This window comes from Sturnira hondurensis, unplaced genomic scaffold, assembly GCF_014824575.4.
Source record: "Sturnira hondurensis isolate 20B ecotype Veracruz unplaced genomic scaffold, ASM1482457v3 Scaffold0016617, whole genome shotgun sequence".
In the NCBI taxonomy this organism is placed as follows: domain Eukaryota; kingdom Metazoa; phylum Chordata; class Mammalia; order Chiroptera; family Phyllostomidae; genus Sturnira; species Sturnira hondurensis.
This window is the reverse complement of record NW_028089248.1, coordinates 1,761,912-1,778,873: the sequence shown is the minus strand read 5'-3', so window position 1 is coordinate 1,778,873 and position 16,962 is coordinate 1,761,912. Positions and strand designations below refer to the sequence as shown.

At 49.3% G+C, this 16,962-nt stretch overlaps 1 protein-coding gene across 1 annotated transcript in view; it reads left to right on the top strand.

Moving 5' to 3' along the window:
- Nucleotides 1-1,858: 1,858 nt before the first annotated feature.
- The window catches only part of CHD9 (chromodomain helicase DNA binding protein 9), a 169,511-nt gene continuing 154,407 nt past the window's right edge, over nucleotides 1,859-16,962 (top strand). Inside the window, exon 1 of the mRNA XM_037066316.1 lies at nucleotides 1,859-1,937. The gene's annotated coding sequence lies outside the window, so the exon portion shown is untranslated. The remainder of the gene's footprint in view (nucleotides 1,938-16,962) is intronic.

Here is a 16,962-nt window from a genome sequence, read left to right as displayed (position 1 = left end):
GGAGACAGTGACAAGTGACAGAATGGGAAGTGCACCCCTTGTCAGCTGGTCCTCACTGGGGGCTGTCCGCATTTCTCTGACCTGTTCACCATCACCAGGGCACTGGCCTACCATGAGTCGGCTGGGGCTGGCCTGTCTCGCACACAGACACACACCAACACACACAGACACGCCGCCCTCTACCCTTCTGGGCATCACCCGCAGGTGGCCCTCCTCTTCCTCCTCATCTGCCCTTGTGTTGCCTGATTACACCAGCACGGAGGGACCGACAATGCAGTAGGCGCACGCACAGGTGGTGGGAGGGAGGGTTGGCACGGGTCTCATTGCACAAAGTACCTCCAATCTTTCCACTGGTCCTGCTACCCAAGTCACCCAGAGATAAACTCCCAGGGAGAAAGGAAGGAACTTCCCCATGTAACTCCCCAAAACCTTATCACATCACCGGGCCACTCTGCCTTTGGTGCCCTATAAATGGATATTTTTAAAGATTTTACTACTTTTTTCTTAGAGAGAGGGGAAAGGAGGGAGAAAGAGAGGGAGAGAAATATGTGCAAGAGAAACGTACATCGGTTGCCTCTCTCACGCCTTCAGCTGGGGACCTGGCCTGCAGCCCAGGCCTGTGCTGCAACCAGGAATCAAACAGGCACCCTTTCAGTCCGCAGGCGTTCAAGGCACTGGGCAGCACCAGTCAGGGCTAAGTTGATTTTTTTTTTGAACTATAAATCCCATGGGTGAGCTCTCCTGTGAAGAGCTCACTTGCATTGCATTGCATTTGACTATGTTTTAAAAGTGTTCATTTGATACATTAAATATAAATGCAAGAAAAAGCAGACACATGGGTTATTTTGTTTCTCATTGTATCCCTTGTTTGTAGAAAAGTATCTGGGTCATAATAGCTACTCAGTTAACATTTATTACACAAAGAAACAAAATGTAAATACTTGAAAGAGTCCACTATTTTTGTAACAATATTGTGGCATGTCTTCATTAAAAAAAATAAAAACAAAAAAATTTTAAAAATACACGGAAAGCCTCGGGAAAAGGAGCAGGGTGAGGGTTCCCACGGCCCTGAAAAAGCATGACAGTGGGCGTCCCCTGGACACTACACTTCATTGTCGCCTGAATCTTTATTAGCTAACAGGTTCTCAGCTCTTCAGCTGAAGGCACTTCTAATACCCCTCCCCCACCCACTTCCTATAACGACTAGGGAGGGGCTACTGGCTTTTAGCAGCAAGGAGTCAGGGATGCTAAATGTGGTGCGGTGCCAGGAACGCCCCAGCCAAACGAAAGTCGGTGTTGACCAGGTGAGAAGCGTTACCCGGGTTGCCAGAGCCTAAGGGCCTGACTGCGTCTCCAGACTGGACACAGGTTCTGACCGGGTGTTGAACAGAGGTCAGCCAGAGACTGGAGGGCGCACGGCGGCAAGGGGAAAGGGTTGCCGGTAGGGGAAATGCTTCCCGGGCTTGACAGAAACCCAGTCCCGTGCGTGCTCTCGCGTTCCTGGCGTATTTCAAAGAAACGCCATGCCAATTTGGGGCGCACTGAAAACTTGAGGATGAAAGGAATATCCCAGGTGGATCCCAGGCCGGGATCAGGACCTTGGTTGCTCCTCCGTGCCCCCTAGAGAAAGGAGCACGCTCGGATCCCAGTGCCCTCCAGAAAGTGAAGGTGTTTCCCGCCCGGCTGGGATTTGCGCCCGGGTTCCGAGCTTGCTGGAAAAGCACCCACGTGGGAAGCCGAGGCTGCCTTTGCGCCCGGGACCTAGCGCTCACCTCCTGGCCCCAGTCGCCGCACGGCCGCCCCGCGGCCACTAGGTGGCGCTGCGCTCCAGCGCGCGCCTCTCGGCGCAGGGAGAGACGACAGCCAGCGGAGCCCAGCGACACATCCAACCTGAGCCTGAGGATTCCGGGGACTGGAGGGCAGCGCCGGCAGCCAAGGTAGGATCCCTGAGCCCCGGGCGTTTCCCTTGAACTTGGTTGAGGTGGGCGGCGTGGCGGCCGCCGAGCCCAGCGTGCGGTCGGCCGTGGTAACGAGAAAAGTCGGAGCGGCCACACGTGCTGTTGCGGACCGGGACCCGGAGACCGCAGTCTGCAAGCTGGGCCTAGGGGCAGAGCGAACACCAGGTCGCTCCACATAAACATCCTCTGGAAAGCATGCCCAAAGCGCCGGGCAGCAAGTCCTGGGAGGAGAAAGCAGCTCCTGGTGCCCAGAGCGACTCCCGCTGAGTGCTGATAAGCTCCAAAGCTCCATTTCTCAAACTTGGCTGCACATTGAAATCACTGGGGGATTATTTTTCAAAAGTCTGAAGCCCTAGAAACTCAGATAGAAGTGGTTTGGGTCTAGGCCTGGGCATCTGGATATGTAAAAGCTTCCAAGCATTCCTAGGAGCAGCCGAGGGTGAGGACCCTTAGTGGAAAGGGTAGGAGAAAACCCCAGGACGTTTGTGGTGGCCCAGAATGCTGATTCTTCATCTTTTCTTCTTCTTCTGTAATGTGCCTTTTAAGCAGGAAATATCTCCGCCGTCTTTGAGCTGTCAAACCCCAGATAACAAACCCACACCCTCCCTCCCAATGGGGCTGGTTTGAAAGGGTTCAACTTGGAAGTGGGCAGACAGCAGACAGACACTGATGTGGGATAAGAGAAAACACTCATGGCGGAGCGTGTGGCGGGGTGTCTCCTTACTCTGATCCCTCAGAAGTCCAGGGGACCGGCTAGAGCCGCCCTCATCATTTTGGTTAATGTTGCTAAGCAGCCAGAGCAAGGGTCCTTATTACTAATAAAGGAGACCCTGTATATCTATTACAGCCAAGTGGTGACCAGGATGGGCTGTGTCCCCAGCACCAGTCCTTCCTTTTTTGACCCTCCAGAACTCACTGAGCCGCTCTAGCCTCAGTTTCCTCATCTGCAAAATGGGTATGATAGCCTCAGCTTCTTGGAATTGGTAACAATAAAAGTTAAATGTCTGCTAAGGGCGTACCTGTGCCAGGCGCTGCGCTAGATGCTTTCTATGTATCGTCACACTGACTCCTCACCATGGCCTACGAGGCGGGACTGTAATTACTGCACTGGGGCTCCGAGAAGCCAAGGAACTTGCTCGGAGTTGCATAATGCTGGGAGGCCGAGCCTGTGTTTGAATCCAGGCAGTCTGACCCCAGAGCCACGTACAAAGGTGCCGTCATCTGCTGTTTCCCTGGTTGGCTCAGGGACCTCAGAGAACGCGTAGCACAGGGCAGGCTCCTCCACAAACACCAGCTCTCATTGCCGCCAGTGAAGCCCTTTCCCCAAACCGCCTCATCTGTTCAGTCTCCAAGTACTGGTCAGTGAGAGCCCACTGTGTGCCGGGCAGTCTGCCAGGTGCTAGAGATAAAATGGTAAACTACAAAACCAGAGGTAAACCAGTCCCCAGGGAACTCACACTCCAGTGAATGAGAAAACCGGGAGAAAGTACAGGGAACCCTCAGGATCCACAGATCCTGTAGGTACGCATCCTCTGACTTGTTAAAATGCATTTGTAACCCCCAAATTAGCACTTTCGCAGTCATTTGTGGGTGTGCGTTGAGTGGCAGCCAATTTGAGTCACCCAACACGCATGTCCCCAGCTGAGGTTCAGATGAGATGACACTCTGCCTTCTCTGTCAGACAGCACCCGTCCTTGTGGTCACTCCAGTGCCCTAGTTTTCACTCTTTTGGGGCTTTTGGGTGATTTCGCTGTTTAAAATCGCTCCCAGGCACAGTGCTGTGCAGCGTCTCTCCGCACAGAAAGGCAGTGATGGGCCTTGCTTGGGAATCTGCGTCAGGTGAGTTTTGTTCAGGCAGGAGTGGTAGTCTGGTTGGTCGTGAGTTCAAGGTGAAGGAAGGAACAATATATATTAAGTACGGCATCTTGAAACAGAAACACACATAAAACAAGATTAGGTATCGATCTGTCGATGAAAACGTGACCCAAGACTTCCAGAAATCTAACCCTGTATTTTCCCTAAGAGCGACGAATGGTTCATTCATGATTAGCTAATTCCACATTCACGCCTACTCTCTAGAACAGAGCTGCCGTGAATAATGAGAGGCACCGGTAATCAGACTGCACGTACAATGAAAGAATCAAATATAAAGATGGAGAGGTTTACAGAAGGGGCCTGCCTTGGGCTGAGGGGTCAGAAAGACCAAGGAGCAGCCAGGCTGGGGTGGGAGGAGGAAAGGGTGTCTCCGGAAGAAAAAGCACGTGCAAAGTCCCAGAGGTAGCCAAAAGCTTAGCAAGGTCAGATAACTCAAGGAGTAGATGTGCAGGGAGTAGGGTGGGAGCGGAGGTGCCACCGGACAATAACATTCCGGAGGGAGTGGCTGGGGCCTGGTGGCACTGGGTTTCGTGGGCAGCTCTCATTTCATCCAATTAGCCCAGTGACCCTGGCAGGCTGGGCGGGATCCTTTCCGCCTTTGACAGATGATGCAACGGATGCTCCATGCACTTAAATGACTTCCCATCGGTTGCTGGTAGGCAGCATCCCTCCCCTCCCGTCTTAATCAGATGTTTTGTGTGTTGGTCAGAGATGGTGAGACATGGTCCCGGGCTGGAGGTTTGGCTGGTTTGGTCGTTCTGGGGGGCAGTGCATGACTGAGGGGCTGCAGAAGGACGCCCTCAAGCATGGATGGAACCCCCCCCCCCCCGCTTCGGGCACAGTGTGGAGAACATTTCTCATGTCCTTTTAAAAATAAACGTATTCCTGGTAAACACATGACTGCCTCAGTGAAAGAGTCCTCGTACCTGCAGAGGGCAGGACTGATGAAGGAGGTCACGGAAAGGCAGAAAAAGGAAATGGGGAGGTGTGGTCCGAAGCATCCCCTAAGTCCTAGGTGGCGCTGGGCCTCCCCATCCATGAAGCAACCAGGTCCCAATCTGCCTCTTGTCCCTGCCCAACAATGATCTTGAACAGGAACCAGCAAACGTTTTTTCACAAGAGGCCGAGTAGGAGATATTTTGAGCTTTGTGGACCATATGGTTTCGGCTGTAAATATTCAAAGCTGCCGTTATAGAGTGAAAGTGGCTGGAGACATATGGAAACAAGTGAGCATAGCTGGGTTCCAATAAAACTTTATTTAGGGATACTGATATTTGGATTTCGTATCGCTTTTCTGGGTCACAAAATGTTGTTCTTTCCATTTTTTTCTCAGCCGTGTAAAAGTATAAACACTGTTCTTAGCTCGTAGGCTGTATAAAAACAGGCATTGGACTGCCTGTGGACTGTAGTTTGCTGACTTGATTTAGAACCCAAGGGCCGGAAAACTATGGAAGAAATGTCCACCTGGTTGGTCACCCGGGCCTTCAATCCCTATGGAAGCTGACCGGCCATTGGCTGAATGCTGCAAGAACATGGAACTGGCTTGCGGGGCATCTCATTTCATTGCCAGAAGTTTAAACTGCGCCCTAGTTAGGGTTTCCCCAAAAGCAGGTCTTGAAGCAAGGTTCGGGTGCCAGGAACTTATTTGGGAGGTGATCCCAGAAAACTCAGTGAGAATGACGTGAACCCAGAAAGGGAGGAAAGCCAGTAAAAAGCACGTTGAGGAGTGAGCTACCAGTCCCTCTGAGGACCCTTGGAGAGACTGGGTGTCCCCCAAAGAGGCAACACTGCTGGGCTGTTTCCTGGCCTCCCGACCCTCCCCCGAGGGAGCATTGCTGGCCACACACATGTACTTCTGATCACTTCTGCACACTATCTGCAGTAAACATCCCAGGGCCAGGAAATGCCTTCAGACAGAAAGGAAACTGGAGGTGACCCCTGGGGGTTGCTCATGAGTACCTGTGGGCCAGGAAGTGTTTCCGATGGCTTTCTAGTGTGCTGTGTCGATGGGGGCTTTTTGCGGTGACTTGCTGTGGCATAGAGTCCTGCATAGGACAGGTGTTCCCTTTTATTTTTTTTAAGTGTCTTTTTTTAAAGGTTTTATTTATTTGTTTTTAGAGAGAGGGGAAGGGAGGGAGAAAGAGAGGGCGAGAAACATTGATGTGTGGTTGCCTCTTGCATGCCCCCACCTGGGGGACCTGGCCCACAACCCAGGCCTGTGCCCTGGCTGGGAATCGAGCCAGCGACCCTTTGGTTTGCAGGCGGGCACTCCATCCACTGAGCCACGCCAGCCAGGGCTAGGCATTCCCTTTTTCAACCGTCTCTGTGATGCCCTGCTCCGGCCCCTCTCCCCAGCACGGGGCTCCAGCCACGCTGGCCTTGCACTTCCTTGAACTTGCCAGGCTCTTCCTTCTGACAACAAAAGGAGTCTCAGTGAAGCACCAGCGTGTTCTCGCAAGACTTGCTTGTCTTCCTCTTTATAGAAAAGACAGCAGTCCTCCTACTCGGGGCATTGAACTGACAACAGGAGCTGAAATTTCAGTAACATTGCTTTGCTTGACGTTCGTTTGCACAGTTTCCACCTTCCCGTTGGCGAGCACTACTGGCTTTGCACTTGCAAAATGATATAAAGGTTTTCTAAAAAAAATGAATTCATGTAACTAATGTGGCTATTTAAAGTACCATATGATTCCACTTATATGTGGAATCTAAAGAACAATATAAATGAACAAACAAGACAGAAATGGACTCACAGATATGGAGAACAGACTGACAGTTGCCAGAGGTGGGCAGAGTGGGGGTGTGCCGTGGGGAGCTGGGCAAAAAAAGTGAATGGATTAAGAAGTACAAATTCATAGTTACAAAATAGTCACCATGGAGGAGTCCTGGCCAGGTAGCTCAGAGTGTTGCCCTGATACGCCAAGGTTGAGGGTTTGATTCTTGGATGAGGACACACGTAAGAATCAACCAATGAGCCCTGGCTGGTGTAGCTCAGTGGATTGAGGGTGGGCCTGGGAACCAAAGGATCGCGGTTCGATTCCCAGTCAGGGCACATGCCTGGGTTGCAGGCCAGTTCCCAGCAGGGGACCTGTGAGAGGCAACCATACATTGGTATTTCTCTCCTTCTCTCCTAGTCTCCTTCCCTTCCCCTCTAAGGATAAATTTTTAAAAAGTCAACCAATGAACGCACCAATAGGTGGGAGAACAAATAGTCGTGGAGATGTAAAGTACAGCATAGAGAATATAGCCGATAATATTGTAATACTCATGTGTGGTGGGTATTGGAAATGTTGAGGGGACCCCTTTGTAAGTATATAATTGTCTAACCACTACACTATTTGCCTGCAACTAATTCAGAACAGTATTGAATGCCAACTGTAATTGCAAAGTACAACTAAAGCCCTGGCTGGTGTCGCTCAGTGGATTGAGCGCGGGCCTGCAAACCAAAGAATTGCAGTTCAATTCCCAGTCAGGGCACGTGCCTGGGTTGCAGGCCAGTTCCCAGCAGGGGATGCACGAGAGGCAACCATACATTGATATTTCTCTCCCTCTCTCCTTCCCTTCCCCTCTAAAGATAAATGAATAAAATCTAAAAAAGAAAAAGAAAAATACAACTAAAAAATAATGTGTCTCCATAGAGAGAAATGTTAAATAGCGGTATGAGAATATAACAAAAAATAATAATCACTGCCCTAATTGAGCACTAACTGTATGCTGGGTGCTGTTCTAAGCACTTCACACGTGTAATTTAATTACTTCTCACCACATCCACACAGGTTAAGCGCTGTTTGAGGTAGGTCCTATTATTGCCCGAGAAAACAGGCGTGGGGAAGTGAAGTTCCCACCTGGCCCAAACTTACTGGCTCGTAGTAACACACGGAACCAGAAAGGGAGCCCGGGCGGTCCTGCTCCAGAGTCCGTGCTCTTAATCGAAGGATCACGCTGTTTCTCATACATTCGAAAAAGGAAAAAAAGAGGTGAAGGTGACATTTGAGTTAGAGGAAAACTGCTTTAAGAGGTTCCTCTTTTTTTCCGCTAGCCAAAATGTCCCCCTGGCTCTCCTGCCCGTTGATGGCCTGGCTTTCTCTTGGAGCCCCGGAGAACAAAGGTGTTCCCTTGCCCTCGCTCCAGTCCTTCAGATACCTGATGTCAGGAAGCGCTGGCCCTCACGGATCTTCCCTGCTCTGGTTTACGCATTGCCAGCTTGTTCTCTGTCACATGTTCTTGGCGTCTTCCCCCAAGCGTTTCTTTCTTCCTTGCCCTTTTTTATTCGACAGAACTTAAGAAGTTATTTTTGTTGCTGTAGCTTTTTTTTTTTTTTTTTGCAAGCCTCCCACAGCTCATTCCGGGCTCAGGGTAAATAGGCTGTGGTTGGAGTGATTGACGTGGCAAAGAGCAGCTAGATAGTGATGTCCAGGGGGAGGCTGGTGACGGAGAGAGAACCCTTCACAGCCAGCTTCACGGGGCTGGAGGCGGGTGATGCTCGCGCTTGCCTGGCTGGGGACGATGGAGCGCCTTTGATGCCCATGTTGCTAATCAGGCTGAAAGGGACAGACTAACCAAATTCACAGGAGCCCGGTGAGGAAGCCAGACCACAGACATATTAAATCACGAAGGGAGAAGCACCGTGAAGCAGCCTGGAATCTTTTAGGTCAGTGCGTCAGCATAGGCTTCCCCCCCCCNGCATGGCCCCCCCCCCCCCCCCCCCCGCAGCAAAAGGAAAGCCAGCTTCTCGTTAGAAGGTTGGTATTCATGGAATCTAAACAAGGTGAGCAAAAGACGTGATTTTCAACAGCCGGGATGGGCTAAGATGTTCATAGCCTCTGGGGGATCCAAGGGTCCAGAAAGGCAAGCAGCCTGCTATTCTGCTTCCCTATCTCTGTGCTCATGGTAGACATGACTAATCCATTACCACACCTTGGCCTTCCTGCTGCTCCCTGGACCAACCTTGTTGTCCTTACTGACTGGTGTGGCTCAGTCGGTTGGGCGTCCTCCCACAAAGGGAAGGGTCGCTGGTTCAATGCCCAGTCAGGGCACGTGCCTGGGTTCACTCCCCGGGGAAGCAACCCATTCATGTTCTTTTTTTTTAAGTATTTTCTTATTGATTATGCTATTAGTTTTCCCAATTTTCACCCTTTCCCCCCCCCCTCCCTGCCTCCCAGCCCTCAGCATCCCCCCCCTTAGTTCATATCCATGGGTTGTACATACAAGTTCTTTGAGTTCTCTGTTTCCTATACCATTTTTTATCCTCCCCATGTTTCTCTCTTACATTGATATGTCTCCCCCTCTCTTCCTCCCTCCCTTCCTTTCTCTCTAAAAATAGAAAAATGAAATTGTAAAAAATTAAATAAATAAAGAAGAGTATTCCGGGAAGCTCTGGCCAGCCTCTGAGCTTCCTGTAGGGCTCGGTTGTCCAGATCCCCTCCGACTCTGGACCACGTGGGGCACGAGGCCGACTCTCCGAGACCTGCTTTTCTGACTCCTTTTTCTCTGAGCTCCTCTCTACCTAATATTCCTTTCGCTTATGTTAATACAATTGGCTGGGTGGGTGTTTTTCTTTTTTTTTTTAATTCGTTGTGAAGTCTTGATTTGATTTCCAGGCCTCCCTCTTCCTGCTCTGTCCAGGGCCACATCCTGTCCTGTCCTTAAGACCTTCTGCAGATCAGCAATCACAGACGCTGTGCGTGGGTTCCACCGATAGGTCTCCCCAAGTTGTGGGGCGCCTTGGCCTGTACCTCCCAGTAACACCTTCTTGCCACCAAGAAGCAGTTTGCTGGGATGTTGGATTTCATTCCTTGACAGAATTGGCTGCGTCACAGTTGTAAATGGTTACTGCTGTTATCATTCAGGTAACCCTGGGGCCTGATGCCTGGGGCCTGGGGGGACCAGGGCCAGGAGAGGAAGCTTCAGATACTAGACCCAACAAATCATTGAGTTTGCTGCCTACGAGCATGGTTATGCTTAACTAAAGAGCTAGGAGTCTGGTTATTTTGGGGCACCCAGACATTTTAGCTGCCTTAAAAAAGTACATTTTGTATGTGGCCTCTCTTTCCACCTGTTTAAAGAACCTTGACTTCCTAAAAAGGAAGATCAAATGTATACAGAGAGTCCGTGGTCCTCGGGGCTACTGAGAGAGCCCCCTTTTGAGCTTCTCAAGAGGAAAAGTGGGCCCTGTGCTCAGGGGCCTGCCGAGTCGGACAGGGGAGACCCAGTTCTCATGGCGGGAAGGCTGCCAGTCTCGTGAGTGAGGCCCGGTCTCTAACCTCAGGGAGCCTGAAGGAGGAGAGGCATACCCTCTGGTGTCCTTGGACCTAGGACCAAGATGGTGTCCTTGGCGTGAACTGTCTTCCTCCCAGAAGGTATAGCTAGAGATACTGATTCTCTGCAGTCCATCAACAGGGTGGCAGAGGGGCCAGCTTCGTGCATCACTGTTAACACCTGTGCAAAGGCAAATCGGAGGGCCAGGGGACTGAGGGTCAGCCCAGGAGTTTGTTTGCTTTCAATGGACTGGTTGTTTCTTCTTTTTTTTTTTAACAATTTAGATTTACAGAAACGCTGAATTGATATCAGAGTTCCCATACATCCCACACTGAGTTTCTCCTATTATTAACAAATGCATTTGTTATGGTTAACCAACCAATAGATTGATGCTTTATTGGTAACTAAAGCCCGTCATTTATTCAGATTTCCTCAGTGTTTACCCAGGGTCCTTCCTCTGTTCCAGGACCCCATCCAGGAGAGCCCATCACATTTAGTTGTCATGTCTCCCTAGGGTCCTGTTAGCTGTATCAGTGTACCTGAATTTTCTTGTGGGTTTTTAAAAAGATTTTATGTATTTAGCCCTGGCTGGTGTAGCTCGGTGGATTGAGTGAAGGCCTGCGAACCACACAATCGCGGTTCGATTCCCAGTCAGGACATGTGCCTGGGTTGCGGGCCAGTTCCCAGCAGGGGACTCACGAGAAGCAACCATACATTGATATTTCTCTCCTTCTCTCCTTCCTTTCATCTCTAAAGATAAATACATAAAATCTTTTAAAAAAAGATTTTATGTATTTATTTTTAGAGAGAGGAGGAGAAAGAGAGGGAAAGAAACATCAATGTGTGGTTGCCTCTTGTGCACCCCCTGCTGGGGATCTGGCCTGCAACCCAAGCATGTGCCCTGACTAGGAATCGAACCAGCAACCCTTTGGTTCGCAGGCTGGTATTCAGTCCACTGAACCACACCAGCCAAGGCCCAAATTCTCTTATTTTGGTGACCTTGACAGGTTTGAGCAAGGGTCAGGTATGTTAGAGAATGCCCCACTGTTATGCTCAGGATTGGCCTGGGGTTATGAGTTTTGTAGAGGCCGACCACAGAAGGAAGATGCCATTTTCATCACATCGTATCAAGAGTATGTGATGCCAACGTGACTTGCCGCCTTTGACACTGACCTTGATCGCCTGACTGAGGTGGTGTTTGTCCAATTTTTCCACTATAAAGTCACTTTATTCCCAGTTCTATACGGTTCTCTTGGAAGGAAGTCGGTATGTACAGCCCACACTTAAGGAAGTGGGGATTTCTATTCCCCCTCCTTTGGGGTAGAGTATTTACATAATTTATTTGGGATTCTTCTGCATGGGAGATTTGGCTCTTCTCTTTCTCCTATATATTATTTTTATTTATATTTATAATAGTATATAGACTCATGATTTTATTTTAGACTCTGGGTTATAATCCAATACCGCTTTATTTTTTTATTGCTCAAAGTATTCTGGCTCTGTCCACTGGGAATGAGATTTGTTTTGAACTAGTCTTGAGGCACTTCTTTTTTTTTTTTTTAACACTTTATTCATTTTATTTTTAGACAGGGGAAGTGAGGGAGGAAGAGAGGGAAAGATCAATGTGTGGTTGCCTCTCATGTACCCCGCACCTGGGACCTGGCCCCCACCCCAGGCATGTGCCCTGACTGAGAATCAAACTACCCTGTGGTTTGCAGGCTGGCGCTCAATCCACTGAACCACACCAGCCAGGGCCTGAGGCACTTCTTATAGGTGTCAGCATTTGAGAGCCATGTAGGCTGGGGCTCACGTCCCAGCTCCACCAGTCACTGGCCACTGTGTGTTCAAGAACACAAGCTGCTGAACCACGTGGGTCTCAGTTTTCTCAGCTGGAAATGGGGCTAGTGCTGCTACCTAACACTTAGGGTTACTGAATGCAGTGCACATAATGCATCCCCTAGAAATAGAAGTTATTATTGCCAGCCTGGATCTGGTTCCAGAAGTTGCCCATCAAGACTGGGCTTGCCTTTACACTGCGTACCTTCCCAGACGACAGGCTCCCATGGCCGATGTTTCTGCTCGTGTCACTGCTCCCTGGTCTCCTCCACTCCCCTGCCAACCACCCAGCATTCTCCCCCAGCTCCTGCCACCCCGTCACACCACACTCCAGCCACACAAACGACCACCTAGAGTGCCCACCTACGGTTCACACATCTGCACATCCCCATTTCCTCAACCCCCCAAAACACCACTTCCTCTGTGACATCGCCCAACAGCCAAGCAAGAAGTCTCCTGTCCCTCAAATGGCCAGAGCCCCGGCCCTGCTCACTCTTGTCTGACAGCCCTTATCACTTTAGACCCCGCGACAAGCAAGGTGCACTGTCCCCTGCCCCCCAACTATCCTCGTCTTTGCTCATCATTCTATTGCGCCTGCACACGCTCGGCTCCCCACACCCAGCTGTGGTCTCTGCACCTGCGGTGAGTCTCAGCGAGATGAAGGAAGTCGGGGGAAGGCCATACATATCCTGGGTGCTGACTGGGCCTAACTGGATAGCCTGTGGGGGCGGAGCACCTCAGAGGTCAAAAGGCTGACCCCAAGTCACTTCAGAGTGTGTGTGTGTGTGTGTGTGTGTGTGTTTATATAACTATAAGCCTATTTATATATTCGATTATGGTAAAATATGCATGACATAAAACTTATCATTTTGACCATTTTTAAGTGCTCACTGGCAGTGAGCATACGACTACATCGTTGTACGAGCAACCATCGCCGCCATCACCGCCAGACTTTTCATCTTCCTCAAGTGAAACTCCATGTTCACGACACAGTTGGTTTCGATGTTTCCTTCATTTCCACATCCACCCCATTCCTTCCTTCCCCCAGCCTCTGACAACTGTCATTCTGCTTCCCGTCTGTATGATTTTGACTTCTTTGGGTACCTGCATTCGTGGCATTGTATAATATTTGTCTTTTTGTGACCGGCTTATTTCACTGAGTGTATTGTCTTTAAGGTTCACCTGTGCTGTAGCACGTGTCTGTATTTCCCTCCTCTTTAAGGTTAAGTAATATTCTGTTGTTTCCATATACCGCATTTAGGTCATTCATTCATCTGTGGACGGACACTTGGGTTGCTCCCCCCTTTGGCTATTGTGAATAACACTGCTATGCACGCTTTTAATTTTGGAGAGCATATGCCCTGAGCAGAATTACTGGATCATAAGATAATTCTATATTTTATATCTTGAGCAGTCGCCATATTGTTTTCCACTGTGGTTGCGCCGTTTGACATCCCCACCAGCAATGTGCAAAGGCTCCCATTTCCCGACATCCTTGCCTGCACTTGTTTTCTGTGTTTGTTTAGTAATAACCATTCTGGTAGGGTGGCAATTGTGGTTTTGATTTGCATTTTCCTAGTAGCTAGTGATGGTGACCATCTTTCATGTGCTTGGTGGCTAATTGTCCATCTTCTTTGGAGACCTGTCTATCAAGTTCTTTGCCCATTGAATGGAGTCGTTCCGTCTTTTGATGTTGAGTTGTTGGAGTTCTTTATATATTCTGGGTATTAATTCCTTATCAGATATATGCTTCACAAATAGAATCTTTCGCTCTGCCTTTCACTCTGTTGATATGTCCTTGGATACACAAAAGGTTTGGGTTGGTTTGTTTTTTTTTTTTAATTTTGATGAAGTTCAATTTATCTAGTTTTTTCTTTTGTTATCTGTGCTTTTGGTGTTCTATCCAAGAGATCATTGCCAAGTCCCATACCGTGAGCATGTTTTTCTTTTATGTTTTCTGAGAAGAGTTTATCGTTTTAGATCTTGTGCTTAGGTCGTGGATCCAATTTCAGTCATTTTTGCATATGGTATAAAGTAAGATCTAGCTTCACCCTTCTGCATGGGGGTACCCAGTGTTCCCAGCACCGTTCGTTGAGAGACCTGTCCTTTCCTTGTGGAGTGGCTTTGGCGCCCTGTTGAAAACCATCTGACCACACGTGCAAGGGGTTCCTTCTGGGCTGTCCCTCCTGTCCCGTTGGTCTACACGTCTGTCAACATGCCGAAAGCACCCTGTTCTGGTGACTCTACCTTTGTAGTAAGTTTGAAATAAGAAAGCTTGAGTCCTCCCACTTGGTGCTTAGTTTTTTTATTGTTTTGCATCTTGGGGTTTCTTGAAATGTCATGTGAATTTTGGTATAGGTCTTTCTGTATCTGCAAAAAAAAATTAAATTGGGATGGAGCTGGCGTTGAATCAGTAGATCACTATGAATAGTATCAACCTCTTCATGTTAAGTCTTCTAGTCCATGAGCATGAGGTATCTTTCCATTTATTTGTATCTTCAAAAATGTCTCTCAGCAATGTTTTGCAGTTTTCCACGTTTGAGTCTTGTACCTCCTTGCTTACGTGCATTCCTAGGTATTTTATTCTTCTTTGCTCTCTCTTCCACTTTTTAAAACACCTGCTATATTGAAAAAATTACAACAATATATATATACATATATATATATATATATATATATATATGTATATATATATTTATAACAAGACAGAAGAAATACAAAAATGTGATACTAGAATGTTGGTAAATTTAAGCTATATGGCCCTCTCATTGTTTCTTGGGGAAAGCATATATAAACAGGAATCGGGTTGAATGGTGTCAAAAGCCTAACCTTCAGTCCCCTGATGAATGTGAGGTCCCCCGCCCACTCACTCCCCCTAGGCTGGGAGGACAGGGCCTGGTGATTTCTCTCATGGGGGTAAGAGTGGGAATAGCGTGATATTCTCTCCAGTGGCCGCTGCTGAGGGCTCCAGCAAAAACCCGAAGTCCACAAAGGCCTAATCAAAGCTTCTCCCTGTGATGATGATGGTGATGCTGAGAACATCAGAGCCCTTCCAAGCGTCAGGTTAGAAGACCTCAGAGCCCAGGGCCATGGAGACGTTCCATGCGGAGCAGAAACAGTTACCCAGAGGTGCAGATGAAGGAGCACCGCCAGTGGACCCGCCCCCTGTCTTGCCAATCCCGTGGAGATTTCGCTGGCTGTGTTTCAGGCCCACATCAGTCTCAGTTGGAGAAGTTGCATGAGGACAAAAGGTGAGGGGGTGCAAAGTACGAGGTTCCACCCCCTGTTCAGGCATTTCCCGAAAGCCCTTGGATGGCTCCTAAATGGGAGGCCTCTCTCCCCGCCGTCATTCAACTGACAGACCTTTCTTGGCCTACCAGTGAGACTCTGTTCTTTTCGCAGGCATTGGATTTATTTTGCTTCTTTTTTCCTTTGGCCTGTGGGGACACACACACACACACTTCTGTGTCACTCCGAATGTCTGCGGAGTTCAGAGGCTGCAGTGTCTGCCGTCGCAGTCTGCCTCCCTTTCTCTCTTCTTTCCTCCCCTTCCTCCTCCTCCTCCTCCCTGATAAAGCCTGTTGCTGTCTTGTCGCCAGCCGGAAGCCCCCTCTGTCACTGGGCCACCATTCCATTCCAGCTGTGGCTCCTGCAGGTCCCAGCCAACTTGCTATTACCATAGCAACTGAAACTCATTTTTCCATCCTGCATTTCCACTTTGGAAAGGAAACCCATAGTGGTCTTTGAAAAGGGAAAAAAAATACTGAGCTACCCCTGGCACAGACAACTCGAACTATAGAGAATTCTCCCGGCTCCCCTGAACCCCCAGAGACCCACCCCCATTCCTCTAACGTCCCCTGGCTCCTGGCTCACAAGCAGGTTTGAGGAGAAGTCTTTGTGGGTCCTCTCTCTCTTTAAATTAATGCCTGATGACCTCGTGCTTTGCCACCCCAAGAAGAGGAGAAGGTCAAAGGCTCAATCCCACCGTATCAGGTGATACTCACCTGCATCACCAGGGGTGTCTGTTTCTTTATGGTCCTCCTGCCCAGAGAGGCCAGAAGTGGCCTGAATATGTCATTATGTCATCTCTGAAGATGAGGCTCCCTATCTGGGACACGCAGGCAGCGGGACTCGGAGGTTGTTTTGGCAAGATTGGGTGACCGCGGCTCAGTGTGGTGGCCTGGACAGCATTACATGCATGGAAGCCAAGAAGTGTGAGGAGAGGGGGCCTGGGAATGTTCTCCCCTTCCCATTCCCCAAAGACTTTTCTTACTGACCCGGCCCCTCGCCCGTGTCTGAAATGCTACCACTGGCTGAGATGCCATTGGGCTCACAGGCCGCTTGCTATTAAAAATGGAAAGTGCGTGCTAAGTTGGGTCAGCTTGCATACTTCTACCCCTAGCACAGTGCCCTGCACATAGTAGGTGCTCAAGGAATGTGTGTTGGATTGAACTCCTGTCTTCACATCCAGGGGTTCAACACCTAACTTTCTAATCTGACATCCGGCCAGAAACACTGCTGGAAGTAAACTCTGGATAGGCCTGTTTGGGCACAGAGGGATTTTAAAAAATTACTATGAAGCACTTAAAAAACGATCATCCTACTGCCCTGAACCCGGCCCACACCGCCGTGGGAAGAGGTGACCGAGGGTCACTTGCACACGATGCGGGCATGAGTTTTTAGGAGAGCAGTTGGTTCCTACTGGCTGCGCAAAGCACAGTGTGCGTTAGGAAAATAAGGAGTGTCATTAAACACCTCCGAGGAGGAGGTGCTGTTTGTCTAAACACGGGTCTTTATCTCCAACCAGCTCCCCCCCACCCACTCCTGCTGCCCGTGTGAGCTGGGCGTTTTGAATTAGTCGTGATGTGTTTTTGAACACGACGAGGGGGAAGAGCCCCCACGGTCTGTTCGGCTCTGGCTATGAAAAATACAAGCTGCGTTTGACTGAATGACAAAAAGAAATCTGTTGAGCCAGGAAGCGTAGTAAATACCGTGACTCTGTGCAAATGTGCGCAGCCCAAACAGCTTTTTCCAG